This window comes from Eptatretus burgeri, chromosome 2 (assembly GCF_056783735.1).
Source record: "Eptatretus burgeri isolate ZD-2024b chromosome 2, Ebu_testis_v1, whole genome shotgun sequence".
Classification (NCBI taxonomy): Eukaryota; Metazoa; Chordata; class Myxini; order Myxiniformes; family Myxinidae; genus Eptatretus; species Eptatretus burgeri.
Genome location: NC_140962.1, coordinates 92,810,863 through 92,836,730, shown reverse-complemented (window position 1 = coordinate 92,836,730; position 25,868 = coordinate 92,810,863). Strand labels below are relative to the sequence as shown.

Below are 25,868 nucleotides of genomic sequence, written 5' to 3'. Positions count from 1 at the left end.
GATATTGAGTTCAACTTTTCACCGCGTGTAGTGGCGTGCGCCTGTAATCTGGCTACTCGGAGGCTTGGGTTGGAGGATCACTTGAGGACGGGAGCTCTACGCCGGGCCGTGCTATGAGAGGGTGTAGGACATCCTGGAATCATGGTGAAACCCAATCCTTATCCCTGTGTCGTAAGAGGCGACCAGGGTTGCATCAGTAAGGGCATCTGGCGTAAAACCTGTGCCAAATCAGTATGCAGATCATAATGGATGATTCGCTGTGGCCACCCCTAACGGGAGCAGCTGAAAAATTGAACAACAACATTGAGTTCAACTTTTCCTCTTCAGGATCAAATATTGGGTGGTAACCCTTATATTTAATGTTTGAATAAGAATATAAATGAACATAAATAGAAACAGGACAGAAAAGATGGGGAGAAGAAAAGGCAATTTAAAATAAGGAGAAGTCAGTGTTCATTAGGAATATATCTTTTAATTTTCTGTTCGTACACATGGAGTGATGGTGATAGGAAGCTAATTTGCTCCTCTCCAGCCATAGGCCCAAGTGGTGCTTCATCATTATTTGCATGGCACAAATCAAAAGATTCAGATGTTTTTAAGGAAAAGCTGTAAATGATTGCGATTTTTGTCTCAGGATGAGATATTTTACAAGAGTGGAGTTGAATATGCAAGACACACTTTATATATATGCAATGCCATATGGAAGGAGCATATTCAATAAATCATCCGAAGTGCTTAACGATCTCATGATCGAGTACCCACCGGGTGGTTCAAATTTTGACCTGGACTTTTTGTTTGAAACTAATCCTGTTTCTATCCTTGACAGGCAATCATTGCCACACCGTGCAGCCAATCTTCCGTCGATTTCAAGGGGTTTAATGTTTTGGTCGGACGATTATTCGCTGTCCCACCCTCATTGTTATCTTTCTTGCTGCCATCTTGATTTTCATCACATACATTGAAGCATGAAACACATGATTATTGGTGTTGGTTAACACCACCATCAAGAAAAATTGATGTAAAAACGATGAATCAAAATCGATTACTCTGCTTTTTATAAGCAAATTTTCAGGTCAGATATGAAGTGCCCTGGTACTTGCAGTTCAGCGTTTTAGAAGGTGTGCAAAACACACTCGCTATTGAGTTATAAAACACACTTACTAACCCTAACACTTGACAGTGCAAGTCAGAGCAGAAACCTTACCATGAAGTCCAAGGAACTGCTCGTAGAACACACTGTAGATAGAATTGTGAGGAGGCACAGATCTGGGGAAGGATCAAAAACAATTTATATAGAGTTGAAATATATATAGATCATATATATATATATATATATATATATATATATATATATATATATATATATATATATATATATATATATAGATCAGGAACAATATATATAGATCAAAAACAAATAGAGTTGAAAGTTCCCAAGAGCACAGTGAGCTCCATAATTAGGAAATGGAAAGAATATAGAACTACCCACACTCTTCATTTAGCTGGCCATCTAACCAAACGGAGCCGCTGAGAAGGAGGTACCTTGGTAAGGGAAGTGACCAAGAACCCAATGACCACTCTGACAATTACAGGATCCTTGGCTGAGAAGGGAGAACCTGCCAGAAGGACAACAATCTCTGCAGCACTTCACAAATCAAGGCTTTTTGGGAGAATGGCCAGACAGAAGCCACTCTTGAGAAAAAGACACAAGATAGCACACCTGGAGTTTGCAAAAAGGAATGTGAAAGATTCTGAGAGCATGAGACAAAAGATTCTGTGTTCTGATGAGATGAAAATTTAACTCTTTGGCCTGAATGTAAAGCACTATGTCTGGTGTAAATCAAGCATAGCTCATCACCCAAATAACACCATCCCTACCATGAAGCGTGGTGGTGATAGCATTATGCTAAGATGGGGATGATTTTCATTGTCAGGGACGAGGAGACTTGTAAGGATAGAGGGAACAACGAACGGAGCCAAATACAGGCAAATCCTTGAGGAGAACCTGTTTCAGAGTGCAAAAGACCTGAGACTGTGGCAAAGATTTGTATTCCAACAGAGCAATGACCCCAAGCATACAGCCAAAGCAACACTGGAATGACTTCAGAACAAGAATGTTAAAGTCCTTGAGTGGCCCAGCCAAAGCACAGACTTAAATCCCATTGAGAATCGGTGGAAAGACTTGAAGATTACTGTTCACCGACGCTCCTCATCCAACTTGACAGAGCTTGAGCAAATGTGTGAGGAAGAATGGGAGAAAATCCCCAAATCCAGATGTGCAAAGCTGATACAGACGTACCCAATAAGACTCGAAGCTGTAATCGCTGCCAAAGGCGTTTCTACAAAGTACTGACTTGTGGGGTTGAATACTCATTGAAACAAGACCTTTCAGCTTTCAGTGTTCAATTAATTTGTAAAAAAAAATTCTAAAAACATGTTTTCACTTGGTCATTTTGAGGTATTTTGTGTAGATCGATGTATGTAAAAGATGTAAAAAATTATATTTATCCATTTTAAATTCAGGCTGTAACACAATAAAATTTGACAAAAGTCGAGGGCCGTCAATACTTTCTGAAGACACTGTATACCTTCCTTCTCCCATGCTTTTCTAGCCAAAGAAAGCTGCATAAAGCAATCATTAGAAAGTACACAAGGTAAGCCCTTTGCCATTTCAAACTCTACTCGAGTTCCTCGCCAGCTGGAAAAAATGGGGCCAATTTTTTTTTTACAGTGATTCTTCACCATTGAGAGATTGGGCTAAAAACGATATTTAGCACAATATCTCAAACAGTCATGGATGGATGTGGTCAAAACTTGGTGAACCGGTTGGGTGTGTAACAAGGACGAATTGATTAAAGAGTTGTGAAGATCCGGATGTGAGAATTTTTAAAACTGATTCTGAGAGAGAGAGAGAGAGAGAGAGAGAGAGAGAGAGAGAGAGAGAGAGAGAGAGAGAGAGAGAGAGAGAGAGAGAGAGAGAGAGAGAGAGAGAGAGAGAGAGAGAGAGAGAGAGAGAGAGAGATATATATATATATATATATATATATATATATATATATATATATATATATATATATATATATATATATATATGGGGGCCAAAAACGATATATCGCATTATATTTCAAACGTTGTGGATGGATTATGACTAAACTTGGTAGATGAGTTGGGTCAGTGAAAAGACCAAGCGATTACATTTTAGTCAAGGTCACGATGCAGATCCGGCCTATCAGTGGGCGACAAAACGTAAGCTGTTCACCACGGTGGTGGTATGCACTCCACTGAGTCTCGTTCTAATTTCTTGATGAATTTCAGTTTTGAGCCTGGTGTTGACTTGGCAGTTAAAGATGGCTGGCTTAAGATCTTAGAATCCTGGGTTTGAGCCCCTGTATATCTGTTAAACTAACACCAGTTGGGTTGACTCAGGCAGCCGTCTTTCTGAGGTTGGCAAAATTAGCACGGTACCAGCTTACTGGGAGTAACGAGTCATTAAAGTATCTGGTGTCGGAGTGGCAACCTGTCCAGGATTGTGCCCCCAAGCCAAGGAAAAAAATGCCTCAACAGCCCAATGTGCGTGAAGAAGTGAAATGATTGGTTCTTCTTCTTCTTCTATGAGTTTTGGAGAGCAAAATGATGTGCTTCATGATGATCATCATAAAGGTGACAAGTGAAGGGCTATGACCATGATCACAGCAAATGACTGAAGATTTGGAACAGAAGGATTAGGTTCACCATACAAGTTGGAATTTTAAGTTTATGTCACTTTAATAATGAAGCATGGTGAAAATAAGTTTCTTGTTAGAATGTTTACTGATCAAACGAGTAAAAGATGATGCAATGTTTATGGTTCCAAAACATGATGAGAAAGTGAACCAGGACAAGCTGTGCGACCACACGGGCTGCCTGACTAGTAGTGTTTACCACACTTACCCCCCCCCCCCCACTTCCTATAACTCATACAAACCCACGATTTTGACCCCCTGCCTCCGCAAATCCCCATTCAAACAGCAGTGAGCAGACAAAATGTCCCGCTATCTGAGCATCCTCTAAGCCTCCCGCTGAAGGACGCGCTTTAAATAAGATTTCGGGGAAAATTGAACCGGGATTACAGGTTTAGCTGAAATGTCCAAATCGCTCTTTCAGTGGCAGCTCCTGCGCGTGAGTTTTCATCCGGCCCTTTGGCCCTCGGTCGAGTATCCCTATTTTAAGATTCAGGTCCAGAATCGGCTTTCATAGCTACTGTGGCTTCCGTGCCTGGATGGCTTTTAAGGTGTCTGGATTCCTTGAAAAATGGTGCATGCCGCATGTGTGGCTGCAAGGTGAGATGCTCATTTCAAACCAATTGTTTTGTTTTAACCTTGTGGCGTCTGAAATTATCATTGCATTGATAAATGACATATGCAACATGCAGTCTTGTTACCTCTGCCATCGAAGGTGAAGGAGGTAATGTTTTCACCCTTTTCTGTCTGTTTGTTACTTGCAAAATCGAAGATTTTTCAAGTATGCTTTTGACACGGTCTGGCACTCTGCCCTGCTCACCAAACTCTCCTCCTATGGTATCCAATGCCATCTCCACTCATGGCTCGCAGACTTCCTCTCCTGTCGCAGCCGTGTGGCCCTAAATGGAGTTCTTTCATCCCCTCTTCCTGTCCAGGCTGGAGTTCCTCAAGGTAGCGTTCTGGGCCCTGTTCTTTTTCTGGTTTTCATCAATGATCTCTCCGACTCTGAAAATTCCTCTTTATCTCTTTGCTGATGACTCCACCCTCTGCCGTACCATCTGTCATCCCTCAGACCGGCAAGCAGCAGCTTCTTCGCTCTCTGCAGATATGGATAAAATCACAAACTGGTCCAACATGTGGAACATGTCTTTCAATCCGGACAAATCTTACACTCTCACGATGTCTCTCCGAAAGGATCATTTATAACCCCCCCCCCCCCATCTACTTTTTCAATAGTCCTCTGGAAAAAGTCCTTTGATTCAAGCTTCTGGGTGTCACTATCTGCCATGATCTTTCCTGGGAAAGCCACATTTCAAACCTCGCTTCCAGAGCCAGTTGCCGACTGGGAATCCTCCATCATGCAAAGTCCTTCCTCGGCCCACCTGAGCTCTTGACCACTTACAAAGCTTTCGTCCGCAGCCTGATGGAGTACTGCTCTCCCCTCTGGGCTCATCTTCCTGCCTCTCACCTTTCTCGGCTTCACGCTGTGGACACCAAGGCATTTAGGATCATTGGTATCTCCTACGATGAGGTTGAGTCTTTGGTCCTCTCACTCTCTCACTGCAGGTTGGTCGGTGGTCTTTCTGTCTTCTTCTGTCTCCTCTCCAGTCTCGCCCCCCCCCCTTTGCCCTGCCTGTGATATGTCCCCCTATATTTCCGCAGGGTGCTCAAGGTCCGCCAACAACCCCCTTCTGGTAAAACTACCAAAAGCACGAATCACTGCTCACCTTCACTCTTTCATTCCTCTTTTTTCCCGTCTTTGGAATAAACTCCCTCACTCTGTTCAATCCCATTCTTCCCTCCAGGCCTTCAAAACAGCTGCTCACCACCACCTCTTATCGTCCCCCATCCAAATCCTCAATCTTTTCTACCCCCGTTAATCCACCCCAAACCCACTTCCTTCATATTCCCTGCTTTCCTTCCTGAAAGTCCCTGTAATGTCCACCTTCTCTTCCCCATGTTCCCCGTCCCATCCCTCTCCCTTCCACAGATCTCCTAATGTCTCTGTCCCCCACTGTTTTGTCCTTCCCACCCCCGCCCCTCTTGTCTCATGCCCCCCTTGCTGTGCGTTGTGTGTTCGCTCTCATACGAGCCTCGACAAGGGATACAAAATAAACGAAAGTATATTGGTCAGTCGATTTTGTTATTCTGTCTGTTTGTCTGTCTGTCACCTGTAGGTCACAATTTTCAACTGATCTACATGAAACTTCACCACATGGTAGAGTTTGGCATCAGGAAGAAGCTGATTGTGTTTTTGAGGTCAAAAGGTCAACATAAGCCAAAGGTCAACAACTTAGGTGAAATTTCTAAAATCCTCAATTTTCATCCGATTGACTTGAAATTTGAAGAAGATTTATATTTCAGGTCACTGAATTCAACCCACCAATTATTTTTGAGGTCAACATCGACTTAAAGATCAACATCGGCCAAAGGTCAACAACTTGGTTGAGATTTATAAATTCCTCAATTTTCATCCAATTTACTTGAAATTTGAAGATGAGTTTTCCTTCAGGTCACTGAATTCAACCAGCCAATTATTTTTGATATCAACATGGAACAAAAGGTCAACATGGTCCCAAGGTCAACAACCAAGGTGGTATTTATAAAATCCTCAATTTTCATCTGATTGACTTGAAATTTGAAGATGAGTTTTCCTTCAGGTCACTGAATTCAACCAGTTAATTATTTTTGATATCAACATGGAACAAAAGGTCAACATGGTCCCAAGGTCAACAACCAAGGTGGTATTTATAAAATCCTCAATTTTCATCTGATTGACTTGAAATTTGAAGAGGATTTATATTTCAGGACACTGAATTCAACCACCAATTATTTTGTAGGTCAAAATAGGCAAAAAAGGTCAACATCGGCCGAATTTCTAAAATTGTCAATTTTCATCCGATTCACTTGAAATGTGAAGAGGAGTTGCATATTTGGTCATTGAATTCAACCACCAATTTATTTTTTTTTAGGTCGAATTTGTTGTATGGATTTTGCAAGTATCGTGCTCTGCACGATGGCTTCTTCTTGTTTGTTTGTCTCTTTGTTTGTTTTGTTTGTTTTGTTTTTTGTGTGCAGGATATCTCAAAAAGTTGTGGACGGATACAGATGAAAATTTGTGGACCGGTTGTGTGTGTGATGAGGACGAAATGGTTAGATTTTGGTGAAGATCCGGATCTGATAATTTTTTACGTGATTCTTTATCATTGAGAGATCGCGCTAAACTGATAGAGAGCACGATATCTCAAAAAGTTGTGGACGGATTCGGATGACACTTGGTGGACAAGTTGTGCGTGTGACAAGGACGAATTGATTCGATTTTGGTGACGATCCGAATCCGTATCTGGATGCGAGAATTATTTATCTCATTAAAATATGCAATTTGGTGTCTATCTGTCTGTTATTTTTTTTTTGACCGTGATACATTTGATCGTTACTTATCCAATCGCAACCAAACTTCACAGGGGGACAAAGGGTCACACGGTGGAGGTTGTAGCAATTTAACTTGCCCCCCTCTCCAAGGGAGGTTTGCACCTCACACAAAAATTCAGTGTGGAGTTGTACTGTCGGTTATCATGGCTTTCATGGGCATACCTTCTGGGTGTAAAAATTACTATAACCAAAAACGTTTCAGTCAATTCTGTCCAATGTACAGTTACATTTTTAAACAGCTACTTTTAAACTGGAAGAAGTTTGGAGGTAACTTGACGTGATTAAGGCACTCCATACTTATCGCGTCCCGCTCAAACGAACGGCTCAGAGCTGTCTTCACTTGCTCGACCTCTCGGTAAGCGACAACGATCTTCAGTCAACAAAGTTGCTTAAATGAGTCTTTATGCATGAATGATGAATCCAATTGCCTGTTCGATTTTTCGAGCCATGATCAGATTATATGTGGGCTGTATATGGATTGTTTATAACCTATCTTGGGGCCTCATGTGTGATTTCTCCGAGCCAAGGTTTCAAGTGTGATATTGCCACCGACACCCTTACGGCCAAATTGTGACCTATATTTGATGCATAACCATATTTCTAAGGTTCATTAGCATTTTTTAATACTCGTCAGAGGGAAATTTGGAGAAAATTCGATTTACTTATGCATGGGCAGTGCAATCGGCTAACAGTCACCGGTCGACACACCTATCGGTGCTATTATAACCAGTTATTCGGTTCCGCTAAGTCCTGGCCGATTTCTGGTGACAATCATGATTGGATGTCTCCAAACATCCCGATCCTGCATTGCTTTCTGAAGTGCTGGCAGAGACAGCTTGGTTGCAGCATTTACCCCATTCATTGAAGGTGTGTTCCATGACCAATCAGCTTGCTGTCGCTTACCAAGTCAGTCGTTCCTTATCAACCATTTAGTTGGAGTGCTTGCTTAAGTGTGTAAAATCAAGTGAGCCACTTGGCAAACACTCAACAAGGTGATTGGTAATGGAATGCACCCCTTCTAAATATGTCAAGCTTCTCAGTTGACAAGATTTTAATATTTTTAGCTTATCTGGAATTTACATTCCAGATAAGGTATTGTCATCGCACCTTCCAGTTCCACCAGAAGAGAGGGAGCTTTTTGGAGGAATAGCTGTAATTAAGAAGGGAGGAGAGCACCTGAAGTCAGCAAAACAAATTTATTTTGGAGTGCTGAGCTGAGTGTGCCGGAGGTGTGAATATTTCGTCTCCAGAGCAATGGGAGTAACAGCTATGGAGTTTTAAGGCGTTTGTATGACGAATTACTCAAGAGCTGCCGAAACGTCAAATTCTGCACCAGGGCTCCTGCACAGCTTGCTTCCGGGTTTGAAAGCTTGCTTGCTCTCTGCGTTTTTGTTTGTATTCTGTCCTGTGTTCTTTACAAGTGAATGAATGGGCGCTAAAGGCCCTGTCACACCTTGACGTTTTAGCGAGCGTATGGCAAGGTATCAAAATGTATGTAAAACGCTGGCGTATGCTAAACTATTGATGTTTTTGAAAAAGTTTTGGACGTATTCATAACGAGTTGGACGTATGCATAACGTATTAGTAACGTACACAGAACGTTTCAATAACTTATACCAACGAATGCTGAGCGTGTTGTTGGCGTTCACAACCTATGCCCAACGAGAGTCTAACTTATGCATAGCGTAGTCTATTAAAAGGCTGCGGCTCGACGATTCAAATCATAACCGCACTAGACATCGAAGTGTCAAGCCACTGTCACACCTTGACGTTTTAGCCAGCATATACCAACGTATGAAAAATTTGCCGAATACGCTGGCACACGTGGAATACATTATGGGTAAGTTTTGTATACGTTAAGAGCACGCTGAAGCACGCTGGCACACATCGAATACGTTATGGGTACGTTTTGTATAAGTTAAGAGCACGCTGAAGCACGCTGGCACACGTCGAATATGTTATGGGTACGTTTTGCATAAGTTAAGAGCACGCTGAAACACGCTGGCACACGTCGAATACGTTATGGGTAAGTTTTGTATATGTTAATAGCACGCTGGCACACGTCGAATATGTTATGGGTACGTTTTGTATACGATAAGAGCACCATGAAGCATGCTGGCACACGTCGAATACGTTATGGGTAAGTTTTGTATACGTTAAGAGCACGCTGAAGCACGCTGGCACACGTCGAATACGTTATGGGTAAGTTTTGTAGACGTTAATAGCATGCTGAAGCACGCTGGCACATGTCAAATATGTTATGGGTACGTTTTGTATACGTTAATAGCACGCTGAAGCATGCTGGCACACGTCGAATAAGTTATGGGTAAGTTTTGTATACGTTAATAGCACACTGAAGCACGCTGGCACACGTCGAATACGTTATGGGTACATTTTGTATATGTTAAGAGCACACTGAAGCACGCTGGCACACGTCGAATACGTTATGGGTACATTTTGTATATGTTAAGAGCACGCTGAAGCACGCTGGCACATGTCGAATATGTCATGGGTAAGTTTTGTATACGTTAATAGCACGCAGAAGCACGCTGGCACACGTCAAATACATTATGGGTACGTTTTGTATACGTTAAGAGCACGCTGGCACACGTCGAATACGTTATGGGTAATTTTTGTATACGTTAATAGCACGCTGGCACATGTCAAATATGTTATGGGTACGTTTTGTATACGTTAAGAGCACGCTGAAGCACGATAGCACACGTCGAATACGTTATGGGTAAGTTTTGTATACATTAAGAGCACGCTGAAGCAAGCTGGCACACGTCGAATACGTTATGGGTAAGTTTTGTATAAGTTAAGAGCACGCTGAAGCACGCTGGCACACGTCGAATATGTTATAGGTACGTTTTGTATACGTTAATAGCACGCTGAAGCACGCTGGCACACGTCGAATATGTTATGGGTACGTTTTGCATAAGTTAAGAGCACGCTGAAACACGCTGGCACACGTCGAATATGTTATGGGTACGTTTTGTATACGATAAGAGCACCATGAAGCATGCTGGCACACGTCGAATACGTTATGGGTAAGTTTTGTATACGTTAAGAGCACGCTGAAGCACGCTGGCACACGTCGAATACGTTATGGGTAAGTTTTGTAGACGTTAATAGCATGCTGAAGCACGCTGGCACATGTCAAATATGTTATGGGTACGTTTTGTATACGTTAATAGCACGCTGAAGCATGCTGGCACACGTCGAATAAGTTATGGGTAAAGTTTGTATACGTTAATAGCACACTGAAGCACGCTGGCACACGTCGAATACGTTATGGGTACATTTTGTATATGTTAAGAGCACACTGAAGCACGCTGGCACACGTCGAATACGTTATGGGTACATTTTGTATATGTTAAGAGCACGCTGAAGCACGCTGGCACATGTCGAATATGTCATGGGTAAGTTTTGTACACGTTAATAGCACGCTGAAGCATGCTGGCACACGTCAAATACATTATGGGTACGTTTTGTATACGTTAAGAGCACGCTGGCACACGTCGAATACGTTATGGGTAATTTTTGTATACGTTAATAGCACGCTGGCACATGTCAAATATGTTATGGGTACGTTTTGTATACGTTAAGAGCACGCTGAAGCACGATAGCACACGTCGAATACGTTATGGGTAAGTTTTGTATACATTAAGAGCACGCTGGCACACGTCGAATACGTTATGGGTAAGTTTTGTATACGTTAAGAGCACGCTGAAGCATGCTGGCACACGTCGAATACGTCATGGGTAAGTTTTGTATACGTTAAGAGCACGCTGAAGCACGCTGGCACACGTCGAATACGTCATGGGTAAGTTTTGTATACGTTAATAGCACGCTGGCACACGTCAAATACGTTATGGGTTCGTTTTGTATACGTTAAGAGCACGCTGAAGCACGCTGGCACACGTCGAATACGTTATGGGTAAGTTTTGTATACGTTAATAGCACGCTGGCACATGTCAAATATGTTATGGGTACGTTTTGTATAAGTTAATAGCACGCTGAAGCACGCTGGCACACGTCGAATATGTTATGGGTAAGTTTTGTATACGTTAATAGCACGCTGAAGCACGCTGGCACACGTCAAATATGTTATGGGTATGTTTTGTATACGTTAATAGCACGCTGAAGCACGCTGGCACACGTCGAATACGTTATGGGTAAGTTTTGTATACATTAAGAGCACGCTGAAGCACGCTGGCACACGTCGAATACGTTATGGGTAAGTTTTGTATACGTTAAGAGCACGCTGAAGCACGCTGGCACACGTCGAATACGTTATGGGTACGTTTTGTATACATTAAGAGCACGCTGAAGCATGCTGGCACATATTGAATACGTTATGGGTAAGTTTTGTATACGTTAATAGCACGCTGAAGCATGCTGGCACACGTCGAATACGTCATGGGTAAGTTTTGTATACGTTAATAGCACGCTGGCACACGTCAAATACGTTATGGGTTCGTTTTGTATACGTTAAGAGCACGCTGAAGCACGCTGGCACAGGTCGAATACGTTATGGGTAAGTTTTGTATACGTTGATAGCACGCTGGCACATGTCAAATATGTTATGGGTACGTTTTGTATACGTTAATAGCACGCTGGCACACGTCGAATACGTTATGGGTTCGTTTTGTATACGTTAAGAGCACGCTGAAGCACGCTGGCACACGTCGAATACGTTATGGGTAAGTTTTGTATAAGTTAATAGCACGCTGAAGCACGCTGGCACACGTCGAATATGTTATGGGTAAGTTTTGTATAAGTTAATAGCACGCTGAAGCACGCTGGCACACGTCAAATATGTTATGGGTATGTTTTGTATACGTTAATAGCACGCTGAAGCACGCTGGCACACGTCGAATACGTTATGGGTAAGTTTTGTATACATTAAGAGCACGCTGAAGCACGCTGGCACACGTCGAATACGTTATGGGTAAGTTTTGTATACGTTAAGAGCACGCTGAAGCACGCTGGCACACGTCGAATACGTTATGGGTACGTTTTGTATACATTAAGAGCACGCTGAAGCACGCTGGCACACGTCGAATACGTTATGGGTACGTTTTGTATAAGTTAAGAGCACGCTGAAGCATGCTGGCACATATTGAATACGTTATGGGTAAGTTTTGTATACGTTAATAGCACGCTGAAGCATGCTGGCACACGGCGAATACGTTATGGGTACGTTTTGTATACGTTAAGAGCACGCTGAAGCACGCTGGCACACGGCGAATACGTTATGCGTAAGTTTTGTATACGTTAAGAGCACGCTGAAGCACGCTGGCACACGACGAATACGTTATGGTTAAGTTTTGTATACGTTAATAGCACGCTGAAGCACGCTGGCACACGGCGAATACGTTATGGGTACGTTTTGTATACGTTAAGAGCACGCTGAAGCACGCTGGCACACGGCGAATACGTTATGGGTACGTTTTGTATACGTTAAGAGCACGCTGAAGCACGCTGGCACACGACGAATACGTTATGGGTAAGTTTTGTGTACGTTAATAGCACGGTGAAGCATGCTGGCACACGTCGAATATGTTATGGGTACGTTTTGTATACGTTAAGAGCACGCTGAAGCACGCTGGCACACGACGAATACGTTATGGGTAAGTTTTGTGTACGTTAATAGCACGGTGAAGCATGCTGGCACACGTCGAATATGTTATGGGTACGTTTTGTATACGTTAATAGCACGCTGAAGCACGGTAAGACGCATTATGTCCGTCCGTCCTTCCATCTACTTTTTCTACTTCTCCAGCCAAACCGCTGGGCCGATCCGGCTGAAATTTTGCAGCAACGCTCCTCTCCTGACTGGTAACAGGAAATGCAAACCTCGTTTCAGTCACATGAATTTAAGTATGTCAAAATGGCCGACTTATTGAATTTCTTCAAAAATCGTCTTCTCCAGATGCACCAGTCAGAATGCTCCCAAATTTGGGTTACAACATTAGGTAGGTCAGAGTAGGGATGTTAATTTGCGAAGGTCATGCTGATCACATTACCGGAAGTGTGTCAACATGGCCGACTTAGTCAATCGTTGGGAAAATCACATAAATTCCTTCAAAAATCTTTTTCTCCAGACCCACCAGTCAGAATGCTCCCAAATTTGGGTTAAAACATTACAACAGGGTCCTGATGTTAAATTGTTGAGGTCATGCCAATCACCTCACAAGAAGTGTGTTAAAATGGCGGTCATGCAAATTCCTTCCAAAATCTTCTTCTCGAGACCCACCTGTCAGAATGTTAATAAATTTGAGTTGCAACATTATGGTAGGGAAGGGATGTTAGTTATATTGGGGAAGTCATGTGGATCACGTGACCAGAAGCGTGTCAAAATGGCCGACTTGGACAACTTTTGGGAACATCACATTCATTCCTTTACAAATCTTCATCATCAGACCCACCAGTCAGAATTGTACCAAATTTGGGTTTCAGCATTAGGCCAGGGTCCAGATAAGCTCCAGCTCCAGTGGTCCTATTTTTTAGGTTTACATAAAGACCAGCCTTTCACTTTCCTTCTTCACTGTCTGCAGCAGCTTCATTGAGTCCTCTTTACTTTCTGCCAGCAGAGTGGTATCATCAGCATACCATCAGTTGTTGATACATCTTCCCCCAATCCTGACTCCAGCCTCTGTGTCATCCAAGTTGTATTTTTCGTCAAAATTTTTCTAAACACAAATTAATAGGTCTATTCCATCCAATGATAATGGCAAAATGGTAATAATATTTACACTGGGGCTGGCAGGATGGCCTCGAGCTATGCGCACTCTCCTCCACACTGTCGAGCTTGGGTTCGAATCCTGACCGAACTGCCACCCCGGTGTCATCCATCACAGGCAGGGTGATTCATCAATGTGTGCCAATTATTAGATGGATGTTAAACTGGTGTCCCGTCTGCCAGCATTAGTTGGACTTTAAAGATCCCACAGTGTCCTTCACGAAGAGTCTTTGAGCTATAAGTGGCACCCTGAACAAACTTCAAATTCCTGCCTTAACTTTAGTTGAACGTCAGGCCTGGCCAGCCGGTTTGTAAAAGACTTGGGCCAAGCTTTCCCCAGCCACCCCCACAACCATATAAATAATTGTGGCAATTAAACAATAAGGATATTAACAATCCGCGGTCTACATGGTGCACACATACACAGAGGACACAAAAGACCCCGAGAACCCAAAAGACCCCGAGGACCTAAAACACCCATTTTACTTTGAAGACCCTGAAGACCCCTTTACCTTTCGGACCCTTTTGACACTTTAGATACCTTTACATCCCTTCATCATTTAGACCTTTTATAGCACTTCAAATCCGTTTGGACCCCTTTGACCTTAACACCATTTAGACCCCTTACATCCTTCAGACAGATTAGACAGTTTGGACCCTGACCATTTGGAGCTTTAGACCACTTGAACCTTTTTGTATTACAAATAAATATAATATCACCAATATTACAAAGGAATTTGTACAAAATAAATGTTTGTACAGTATTTTGATTGGTGTAAATCTCTGTAACGATGTGTGGAGAGGTGACCGTAGCGAGCCAATCCATGCAAGCAACTCCAACTCGTGATCAGAGACACTCAAAACACTCAGAGACCAAGTGATTTTATAATTGTGGATTGGAAAACTGGGTGGGAATACAAAAATAAACAAAGAAATAATTACAAAACAAACTCACGTGTATGCCCCGAGTCAACAAACAAATGGAGATTCCTTAATTGCTCTACGTCTTTTGGCCTCAGACACTCCTCAGTATATAGATCATAATTAGAGCCAGACAAGACAGAAATACATGGGCTGCATCCAGCAGGAAACAGCGAGTCCCAAGTGATGACACAGGCAGGCAATGAACAGTTCCTGGCCATGGACAGGAGCTGTCATGAAGGGGACGATGGATGTGGCTTTCTGTGTGGGGGGCATGGCTGGAGGCTGTACAATGCAGCACGTGAACAGGCTCTGCTGTAAGCTCTGCATGCATCTGCCTGTGTGCCATTTGTATCACTCCCTTTTATAGAATCACACCCCAGCTTCATCTGTGATGCAACTAACCCCGCTCCTCTCTGCTGCTATGAGCTCACAGCTCAATCTGTGGGTGGGGCGAGCCCCTTCCCGACCTTTCACCCAGTTTTATTGGCACGTTTTGCATGATGGTGGCTTTACCACCTGAACTTGGTGCCTGATGACCCGTTAACACAATTAAAAGAACATAAAAGACAGATTACAAAGGGGAGAACATTATAAAAGGGTTTCAGGGGAAAATGGTTTTAAGCACACATGTGAGGATGGAAAAAGGCATCTTTCTACACATAAAACGACACATATCCTATATCACAATTAAACTACCTTATGCTTCCACTAATACATGCAATATGGGAAATAATTATTGTTATACTATGCAAAGTTACCCTACTAGAAGGCATTCCCACAACACTACCCCCACCTTCCTTCTTCAGACTCTCCCAAGTCTGTATCGAGAAGGGGGAGCAATAATTCCAAAAGGAGTTCATTCCGAGTCCAATGTGTCATTCCAATAATCCTACCTATCTCTATCTCTCTATCTCTCTATCTCTCTATCTCTCTATCTCTACATATACAACTATATCTGAATGTAATTTGAAACCGTGTGGTTGGGAGGGGGTGAGTGTACCAGGAGGGCCTGTTCTTCTCTCTCCAAAGGAGTCCACAAAGTATATAGTCTGGCTCCTTCCACCCAGTAGCACCTCCTTCACCTAATGCTGTCCATTTTGGGGGCTGGGTCCCAGAATTACAAGTGTCCTCAGTCACCGCTGGTCCTATCAGCAGAATGGAAATGGCAGTGGTAAATACGTATTTCAAGAAGAAGGAGGAACACAGGGTGACGTACAAGAGTGGAGGAAAGTGCACATCTTAGAAAAAGTGGATTACATCTTAAGCAGGAGATGCAACCTGAAAGAGATTAGAGACTGTAAGGTGGTGGCAGGGGAGAGTGTAGCTCGACAGCATCGATTTGGTGGTCAGTAGGATGATTTTGGAGGTGAGGTTGAGGAAGAGAGTGAGGGCTGAACCAAGGACCAGATGGTGGAAGCTGAAGGAGGAAGACTGTTGCGTGGAATTTAGGGAGGAGGCGAGACAGGTGTTGGATGGTGGTAAAGATGGGTGGGATGATTGGGCAACTACAGCAGAAATGGTGAGGGAGATAGCTAGGAAGGTACTTGGTGTGACATCTGGACAGAGGAAGGAAGATAAGGAGACTTGGTGGTGGAACGAGGAAGTACAGGAAAGTATAAGGAAGAAGGGGTTGGCGAAAAAGAAGTGGGATAGTCAGAGAGATGAAGAAAGTAGGCAGGAGTACAAGGAGTGGCAGCGAAAGGCAAAGAGAGAGGTGGCAAAGGCCAAGGAAAAGGCATATGACGAGCTGTATGAGAAGTTGGATGCAAAAGAAGGGGAAAAGGATTTATACCGATTGGCAAGACAGAGGGACCGAGCTGGGAAGGATGTGCTGCAGGTTAGGGTGATTAAGGACGTAAATGGGAATGTGCTGACGAGCGAGGAGGGTGTGTTGAGAAGGTGGATGGAGTACTTTGAGGAGCTGATGAATGAAGGAAAAAAAAAAAAAAAAAAGAAAGAAAGAGAAAGAGAAAGAGAAAGAGAAAGAGAAAGAGAAAGAGAAAGAGAAAGAGAAAGAGAAAGAGAAAGAGAAAGAGAAAGAGAAAGAGAAAGAGAAAGAGAAAGAGAAAGAGAGAGAGATGGGGTGGATCAGTATCATCAGTAAGGATAAAGTGAGGACTGCTATGAAGAAGATGAAAAGTGGAAAGGCGGTTGGCCCAGATGGTATACCAGTGGAGGGATGGAAGTGCTTAGGAGAGATGGCAGTGGGGTTGTTAACCAGATTGTTTAATAAAGTCTTGGAAACTCAGAGGATGCCGGAGGAGTGGAGATTAAGTGTACTGGTTCCGATTTTCAAGAATAAGGGTGATGTGCAGAGCTGTGGAAATTACAGAGGGATAAGTTGTTAAGCCACACCATGAAGGTGTGGGAAAGAGTAGTGGAAGCTTGGTTGAGAGGAGAGGTGACGATCTGTGAGCAGCAATATGGGTTTATGCCAGGAAAGAGCACCACTGATGCGATGTTTGCTTTGAGAATGTTGATGGAGAAGTATAGGGAAGGCCAGAAGGAGTTACATTGTGTGTTTGTGGATTTAGAGAAAGCTTATGATAGGGTGCCAAGAGAGGAGTTGTGGTATTGTATGAGGAAGTCGGGAGTGGTGGAGAAGTATGTGAGGATTGTGCAGGATATGTATGAGGACAGTGTGACAGCGGTGAGGTGTGCGGTAGGAATGACGGAGCGGTTTAAGGTAAAAGTGGGATTGCACCAAGGATCAACTCTGAGCCCTTTCCTGTTTGCAATGGTGATGGACAGGTTGACTGACGAGATCAGACTGGAGTCCTCATGGACTATGATGTTCGCGGATGACATCATGATCTGTAGGGAGAGTAGGGAGCAGGCTGAGGCGAGCCTTGAGAGGTGGAGGTACGCACTGGAGAGAAGGGGAATGATAGTCAGTCGGAGTAAGATGGAGTACATGTGCGTAAATGAGAGGGAGGGTGGTGGTATGGTGCGGTTACAAGGAGTTGAGGTGGGGAAGGTGGATGGGTTTAAATACTTGGTAACTGTCCAAAGTCCTGTCTGTCTGTTATTAATTATAAATCCTATTAAACAAAAAATAAACTGTCCAAAGTAACGGAGAGTGTGGTAGAGAAGTGAAAAAGAGAGTGCAGGCAGGATGGAGTGGGTGGAGAAGAGTTGCAGGAGTGATTTGTGACAGAAGGGTAGCTGCAAGAGTGAAGGGGAAAGTATATAAGACGGTAATGAGACCAGCTATGTTGTATGGTTTGGAGGCGGTGGCACTAACAAAAAGACAGGAAACAGAGCTGAAGGTGGCAGACTTAAAGATGCTGCGATTCTCGTTGGGAGTGACGAGGATGGACAGGATAAGGAATGAGTATATCAGAGGGACAGCGCAGGTAGGACGGTTTGGAGACAGTGAGAGAGGCGAGATTGAGAAGGTTTGGACATGTGCACAGGAGGGAAGTGGAGTATATCGGGAGAAGGATGCTGAAGATGGAGCCGCCAGGCAGGAGAAGAGGAAGGCCAAAGAAGAGGTTCATGGACACAGTGAGGGCGGAGATGCGGGTGGTTGGAGTGTCAATGGAAGATGTGGAGGATAGAGCGAAATGGAGACGGTTGATCTGCTGTGGCGACCCCTAACGAGAAGAAGAATAAGAAGAAGAAGAAGAAGAAGAAGAAGAAGAAGAAGAAGAAGAAGAAGAATAAGAACAAGAATAAGAATAAGAATAAGATGAGCACGAGGAGGGGTTGATCCGTGAACCCCACTACAAATACACGAAATGCGGTTTCTTTAAAAGGTAGTACATTTAATGAAACACAAATATTTATAAGCACCATAATGGAGATGAAATGTAACGAATATAATAAATGACTTCTATGATCGAGGCGTCACACACAGATGCAAATACAGACAAAAGGTGCAAAACGAAAATACCCCCCCCCCTTTTTTTTTTTTTAGATACACTGGTAGTCTGCCTGGCCCTCATCGATCTGGTGTGGAGGAGCTTCGTCTGGCACGTGCATTTGCAAGCAAAATGGCGCCGTCTCTTGTCGAGCCCGGGAGGAAGGCTCCTCCACCATCCACGTGCACACGCAGGCAGAATGGCGCTTCACTTGCAGCAGCTTTCCACACTCGACACATGCAAATCTGGCCGGCACCTCCTTGATCTGCTCTGCTTGTTCACTCCAGATGTTCAATATACCCTGCTTGATCTGCTGTCTCCGAAGCCCCCTCGCCAAGCACACCGCGCCTTCGATCCTCCTCACTTGATCATCCTCTGTCTCCTCCGCCCCCAGAGCGTGTCCTCCTCGCCTCCAAACCCGGGAAGGCATGGCTCCTGTTGTTGTTGTTGTTGTTGTTGTTGTTGTTGTTGTTGTTGTTGTTGTTGTTGTTGTTGTTGTTGTTGTTGTTGTTGTTGTTGTTGTTGTTGTTGTTGTTGTTGTTGTTGTTGTTGTTGTTGTTGTTGTTGTTGTTGTTGTTGTTGTTGTTGTTGTTGTTGTTGTTGTTGTTGTAGTAGTAGTAGTAGTAGTAGTAGTAGTAGTAGTAGTAGTAGTAGTAGTAGTAGTAGTAGTAGTAGTAGTAGTAGTAGTAGTAGTAGTAGTAGTAGTAGTAGTAGTAGTAGTAGTAGTAGTAGTAGTAGTAGTAGTTTCTGGGAATGGTCCCCAGTTTTCAGCCTGGCTCGGAATATAAAAACATTGGGAAAAATCACAGAGGGTATTCACAAACTGTGGACCTTATTTTTATTTAACACCGCACCACCCCTCATGTGGTGACACGTTACAATTAAGCTGACAGATTCTCTGACTTGTATACAATGAGGTACTTCTATCCATCCACGGACCATGCTACACGATACAATCTTATCTGTACTATTAAATCAGTTCATCTACCCCTATAATCATAACTACATATATATATATATATATATATATATATATATATATATATATATATATATATATATATATATATATATATATTAAACAAGGTGTCCTGTCACCTGGCATTAGTCTGTGGATATAAAAGATCCCCCAGTGTCCTTTGTGAAGGGTATGCGAGCTATCACCGGCATCTGGATACATTCCAAATTCTTGTCACCTTGATCCAGTGAACATCAGGGCCTGGTCAGCCGGTTCATGAAAGACTTGGGCCAATAATGTCCCACGGCCGACCCCAAAAGAAGGTGGGAATAATTGGGGCTGTTTAAGACATAGTAGTAGTGGTGCACACATATCAATAAAAAGAAGGCTTGCATTGGACTATTGTGAGTATCTCCTTCATATTAACTCTTGAATCCCCATCCTACATCCTATTCACAGGATCATGCACTAATTCAACCCTTAGACTCTGGTGTGCTCTTTGTCAAGGGGATTTGCACTTGTGGTCAGCAAGAGCAAGTAACAGCTTCATCGAATCTATTTGTTCCATTGTAGAAAGGCACCAATTGCTCCAGAATGTCAATCACCTTATCTCAAGCTCCCAAGCTCTTGCTCATTTCAATGCCGCCTTTGAGATCTTGTCAAGTGAAGATGTAAAAAAAAAATATGCAGACAATGAGATTTCTGACAATCGGAAAGTGTTCCATGATAATTCAATACTGGCTGATTGATTAGTCACCTGGTTGATGTGAGGTACCATGCTTGCATGAGCAAAATTTACCTCCTGTTGATTATGATTAAACACCCACAACAAAAAATGTATTGACAATTTTATTTCCCAAATTCCCCCTTGGCTCCGTCAAATGTTGAAATATTGCATCGGTTCTTCGCAATTCTTCTCTTTTTTTTTTTTGGAGGACATTTCATAGAATCTCGCATGCGATCTGGTGCTCCAGTGCACTTCGCGAGGGGCGTTCAAAAAGACTGAGCAAGATAAGCCCATGTACATTATAATAAATGAGAGCGATGCCGATGTTGTGCCATTTTCAAATCCATCCACACCCCCTGGGGTATGAGCCGGAGGAGGGGGGGGGGTAAAATCCAAAAACACTTTACATGTTCCATGAATCCCCCAATGTTAACTGCAGATACAAAGTTTCGTTTGAAAATTTGGCCGCAATTACATTTTTCGGTTTTTTTGACCTTTTGATCCAGCTCCAGGGGGGTGAGGCCAAAATATCATCCAGCTCTTGCACCTTCTTGCCATGTGGTGATCACAACTACTATGTTTGGTGAATTTCTCTCCAACCGTTTAGGAAGAGATCGCGTGACGGACGGACGGACAGACGGACAGATGGAGCCAATTACAATTTTCCCCGTTTTTTTTCCAAAAATTGTGGGAATAACAAATATAGTAAACAACTACTTTCAAGGCCCCAATTATTTCCACCTTCCTGTGGGTTTTTTTCCCCCCTCTCCACATCCCTCTATCCTGAGCATCCTTTCTCTGCACCCGACTTCTCTCAAAGTCCTCTCCGCCATCTCAGTCGTTCCGAGAACATTTTGTACACCCCTGGTTTGACACTGTACACAGGGAGGGCGAGCTAATACAGACTCTCTTGAAGAAGGGAAGAAAATGAAGATTCGGAAGGAAGACCAACACCGCATTTATCAACATCATGCAGCAGGGAGAGATTGCTTGAGAAGATAAGGCAGACATGAGGGGAAAGGAAAGGTGTCACTCTGCTCCGAAGATCTCCAGGATCCCTATTTGACTTCTTTGACCTTTAGGAGTCTTTATTTCCTTCGCAGCGAGTTGGGGGCCGCAGGGCAAACGGGAAATCGTCCTGTAACTGATTCACTCATTTGCCCTTTCACGCACCGGATCGTGTAGGACGAAGATGGGAGTGGAAGATGGAGGGACAGAAGAGATCGAGGTGCGTCGATTTGTCGCCGTGTTGAGCAAATGAAAATGCTTTGCAATAAAAGCCACTTTTATAGAGCGTTTCTGGCTCGGACAGCAAGACGAAGAGAGAGAGCCTTTAAATGACGTTTATTGCGTTGCCCTTTACACCTACCGCAGCTTGCTGCAACATCGTGTAATATGCTTCATACTGATTGCCAACAATGTATGCCGGCCTGTTACGGTATATGGACGGCCCGGTCGGTTGGAATGGAGCTTTGGCTTGCTGGAAGCCTTCAAACGGCTTTTGGAAATCTGTGTGATGAGCAAAACGGTTTATGTTTCTTATTTTTTACTTTTACTTTTACTTTTTGAAATGCTCGACAGCGTCAGGGTGAATGCACACATGTCCCTTTGCTGTATGCCTGGTGTTGGCTTAATGGTTAGGGTGGCAGGCTTTGGATCCTTGGGTCCTGAGTTCAAATTCCGCTCAGCTGTTGAATTAGTACCAGGTGGGGTTAACTCGGCCTGTCATCCTTCCGAGGTTGGCAAAATGAGTGCCAGCATGCTGGTATACTGTGTCGGAGTGGCGACCCATCCAGGATTGTGTCCAATGGCCAAGGAGACTGCTTGGGCAGCACCAACGTTCTGCACGGAGTATGGTCCTGATCTCCTCCTCTCCTCAGCTGCCTAGCCTGGGTTTGAATCTCGACCCAGGTATAAAGTCACCCTGTTGATTCGCATGTAGGGCCATCCATCTGTTGGTCACCAGGACTACCCGTCTGTCACCACTTGTCGTTAGTCGACGTTTAAGATCCCACAGTGTCGTTTGGGAGGAGTAGACGAGTTTTCACCGACATGCTGAACAAACTACAAGTTCCTCCTTGATGTTGTGCATGAAAAAAAACAGAATAGGCAACGGAAAACCACCCAGCATAGCCCTTGCCAAGAGATTACTTTGGTGGCACCGACCCTCTGCCAAAAGTCTGGGACATTTGATTGATTGATTGCATTGCTGTTTTACTTACCACTATGAGTGGATTCAGGGAGGGAGGGTGAAGTGAAAAGGTAAACAGAAACAGCAATGATCATCGAAAATGGAGAAAATCTGGGAAATCAGAGGGGTTAATGGGGAGGAGGGTGAAAGAGCATTCTACTCCATTGTCATTCCAAAGCAGTGTCACTGCAAGGAGTACACAAGGCGGTTTTCCTTTACCAGCAGCAACAACGGTTAAGGTGGGAAATAGGTCACGGTGGTGTTGGTATAAAGCACTCTTGTACATGTGGTTTTCAATGTGCACGCTCTGTAATACCGGTAGACGAGACGCCCGGCTTAACTTCCCTCCGAGGGACGTCGTACGGTCATTGATGGAACACTTTTCAGTCGCTTTCCGAATCGAACTCACCGCCCTCAAATGCCACCTGTGAGCTCAGCTGCCAGCCCGTGCCATTCTCAGGTGGAACATTTAATGGTAAAAACAAAGCAGGCCAATGGTGGATTTATCAGCAACGCTCTGATTAACCTTTCACGTCAAGCGAACGCTCCGGGCAACAATAAATGAGACCAAAAAGAGCGCTAAATAAACAAGAATAATTAAAATGTGAAAAGTAGCAAAGGTATCATTCACAGTGTAATTTACTCCACAACCCCGCAGCAAACCACTGCTGGTCCCACCTTCCCCTCCTACTCATTCCATTGCCTTATCCGGGTTGTCAAGTTGTCGTGACAACGCAAGTTGTCACCGCAATCCTGAATAAACAAATTCTAGAAATTCCTTCTCGAACCAACATCATCAGCACAGCCACCCTCTCACAAGGACGCAAACCCGCAATCATGTGCTGTATGCGACAGAAGAAGACTCAGTCTCTCGTGCACACATTAATGCACATCAGAGTAGTTTGAAGCTGAGAAGATGCATAAACACCAAAATTGCAGAAACGCAAAGCACAACGGGCTGCGATCGGAGATCGCTGATGATGGCTAATTCGTAATATAAGCCAATTGGTAGCACTTGCAATTGTGCCTCATAATAACTTACAAGGGAAATAATGGGGAAATTACATAAATACGAAATTAAATAATAGAAATATTAAATAACAAAATATTGAATATATTTAAATAATTATGAATTTAAACTAGAAGGGCGCTCGGCAGAGCGCATACCTCCGCCACGTAATGCCTGATCCGCTAGAACATATCGGGCCCAATACGTTTTTGAAATATTATGCTATACAGTACGATATCATTTTAGCCCCATCTCTCAATGGTGAAGAATCACTTTAAAAATTAAATAATTCTCGTATCCAGATCCGGATTCGGATCTTCACCAAAATCGAAAAATTATTCCATGTCCCACACCCAACTTGTCCACCAAGTTTCATCCGAATCCATCCACAACTTTTTGAGATATCGTGCTTTATATATATATATGCCGTTTTTGGCTGGGCAGTTTGCCAATGAATCACAATGGCAAAGAATCACTTAAAAATTCCAGTAGTCGGATCCGGATTCGGATCTTCACCGAAATCTAATCAGTTCGTCCTTGTCACACACCGAACCTGTCCACAAAATTTCATCCGGATCCGTGTACAACTTTTTGAGATATCCTGTACATCGACAAACAAAGAGACAAACAGAGAGGAGTGAAAACATAACCTTCGATGATGGAGGTAAAAAAATAAAAATAAAAATAAAAATAATAAAAAGAATCAAATAATAAAATAATTGATAAATTAAACAATGGAAAAATGAAACAATTTTAAATTGAAAAAAACAAAAAACAAATGGAAATTGGAAATAATTAAATAATTGGGAATAATTTAAAATTTAAAATTTAAAAAATAGGTAATGGGAAATTTCTTCAAAAAGCACCACGGACACCAAGACTAAACACTGAATGCTTCCCTTTTGGGAGCCATAACATACTCAGTTATTTTTTTGTCAAAAACCGAAAATCCAGCGTTTCAACCACAGATGTTTATTGCCTTCGTTGGGCACGAACAGGTCACGTGCACTGAGACAGACTGACAGTGAATGAAGCTGCTCCACCCATCCGGGTGGCCATTTGTGAGATCTGAGGGGCATGGCCAATGTTCGTCCCAGAGAAAGGCTCTGAGGCTGAAGGTCATATTTACGCATCGCATGTGCTCTCAAGTGGAAACGGTGTTACACGTAACTTGCTTACTGTTTCATTTGCACTCGAACGCACACTTTCACTCTCATGTGTTCTCACACTCACACACACTCGTAAATATCAGCATGATTACATCAAATTTGATATAGACAGTAGACCTTGCATGTACGAACCGGAACAGCACTCGGTAGAGCACGTACCTCCGCCAGGCTGAACAGTTTACATTTTGTATCCCATTGATAGGTCGGATCCGGATCTTCACCAAAATCCAATCAGTTCGTCCTTGTCACACACCCAACCTCTCCACCGAAATTCGTCCGAATCCGTGCCCAACTTTTTGAGATATCCTGCTCAGAGACAAACAAACAAACAAACAGACAGGGGTGAAAACAACCTCCGTCCACCTTCGGTGACAGAGGTGATCAATTGCTTCGATCAGCGTGATTGTGTCCATACAGGTGAATTTTAAAATATAAATGTAACTTCTTCCATTCGAGCCAAAGACGCCTATAATGACTCGTTTTTTTTAGCCTTTCATGATTAAAGTGATGTTCCAGCATCAGCTGTAAAGCCCTGGCCATGGCAGCAGGTTCAGAGTGTGAAATATTACTCAATACATTTCATGAGGACATGCGGTCTTCGTCTTCCCAAGGTCAGACCCCTGATGACCTCCGGCACCAACCTCTTATTACGGCTCGAAGCAACCACTCCCTATGGGAGCGGCCAGGGGGTTATTTCAAAACAGATTTCAAAACACCCTCACTGCACTGGAAAACGTGGACACTTGTAATACCGTCCCCCACCTGGAGGCGGCGCTACATGATACACAATTACATAGAGAATTTGCGCCCCTCACCCCCCCCCACCCCCACCAAGACCACCGGCAAGATAGAAAACACCCCACACACTAATTGGGGTCATGCTGATTCTATGTAGCAAGTCTGGATGTAACCGGTGCAGAACTGTAGGAGGAGTGGCGTGACAAACACAACACACACAAACACACACACACACACCAACACACACACACACACACACACACACACACACACACACACACACACACACACGCACACACACGCACACACGCCGGTCCGTGAAGTATTGTAAGAGTTACCCCCCACATACGAAGGGAAAAGCAGGGTTAAGCAATAGGTTCACTCGGTTTC

The 25,868-nt window shown here is 43.5% G+C and overlaps 1 long non-coding RNA gene across 1 annotated transcript in view; it reads right to left on the bottom strand.

Moving 5' to 3' along the window:
- Positions 1–25,868, bottom strand: part of LOC147032570 (uncharacterized) — a 64,243-nt gene that overhangs the window by 975 nt on the left and 37,400 nt on the right. The window lies entirely within an intron of this gene.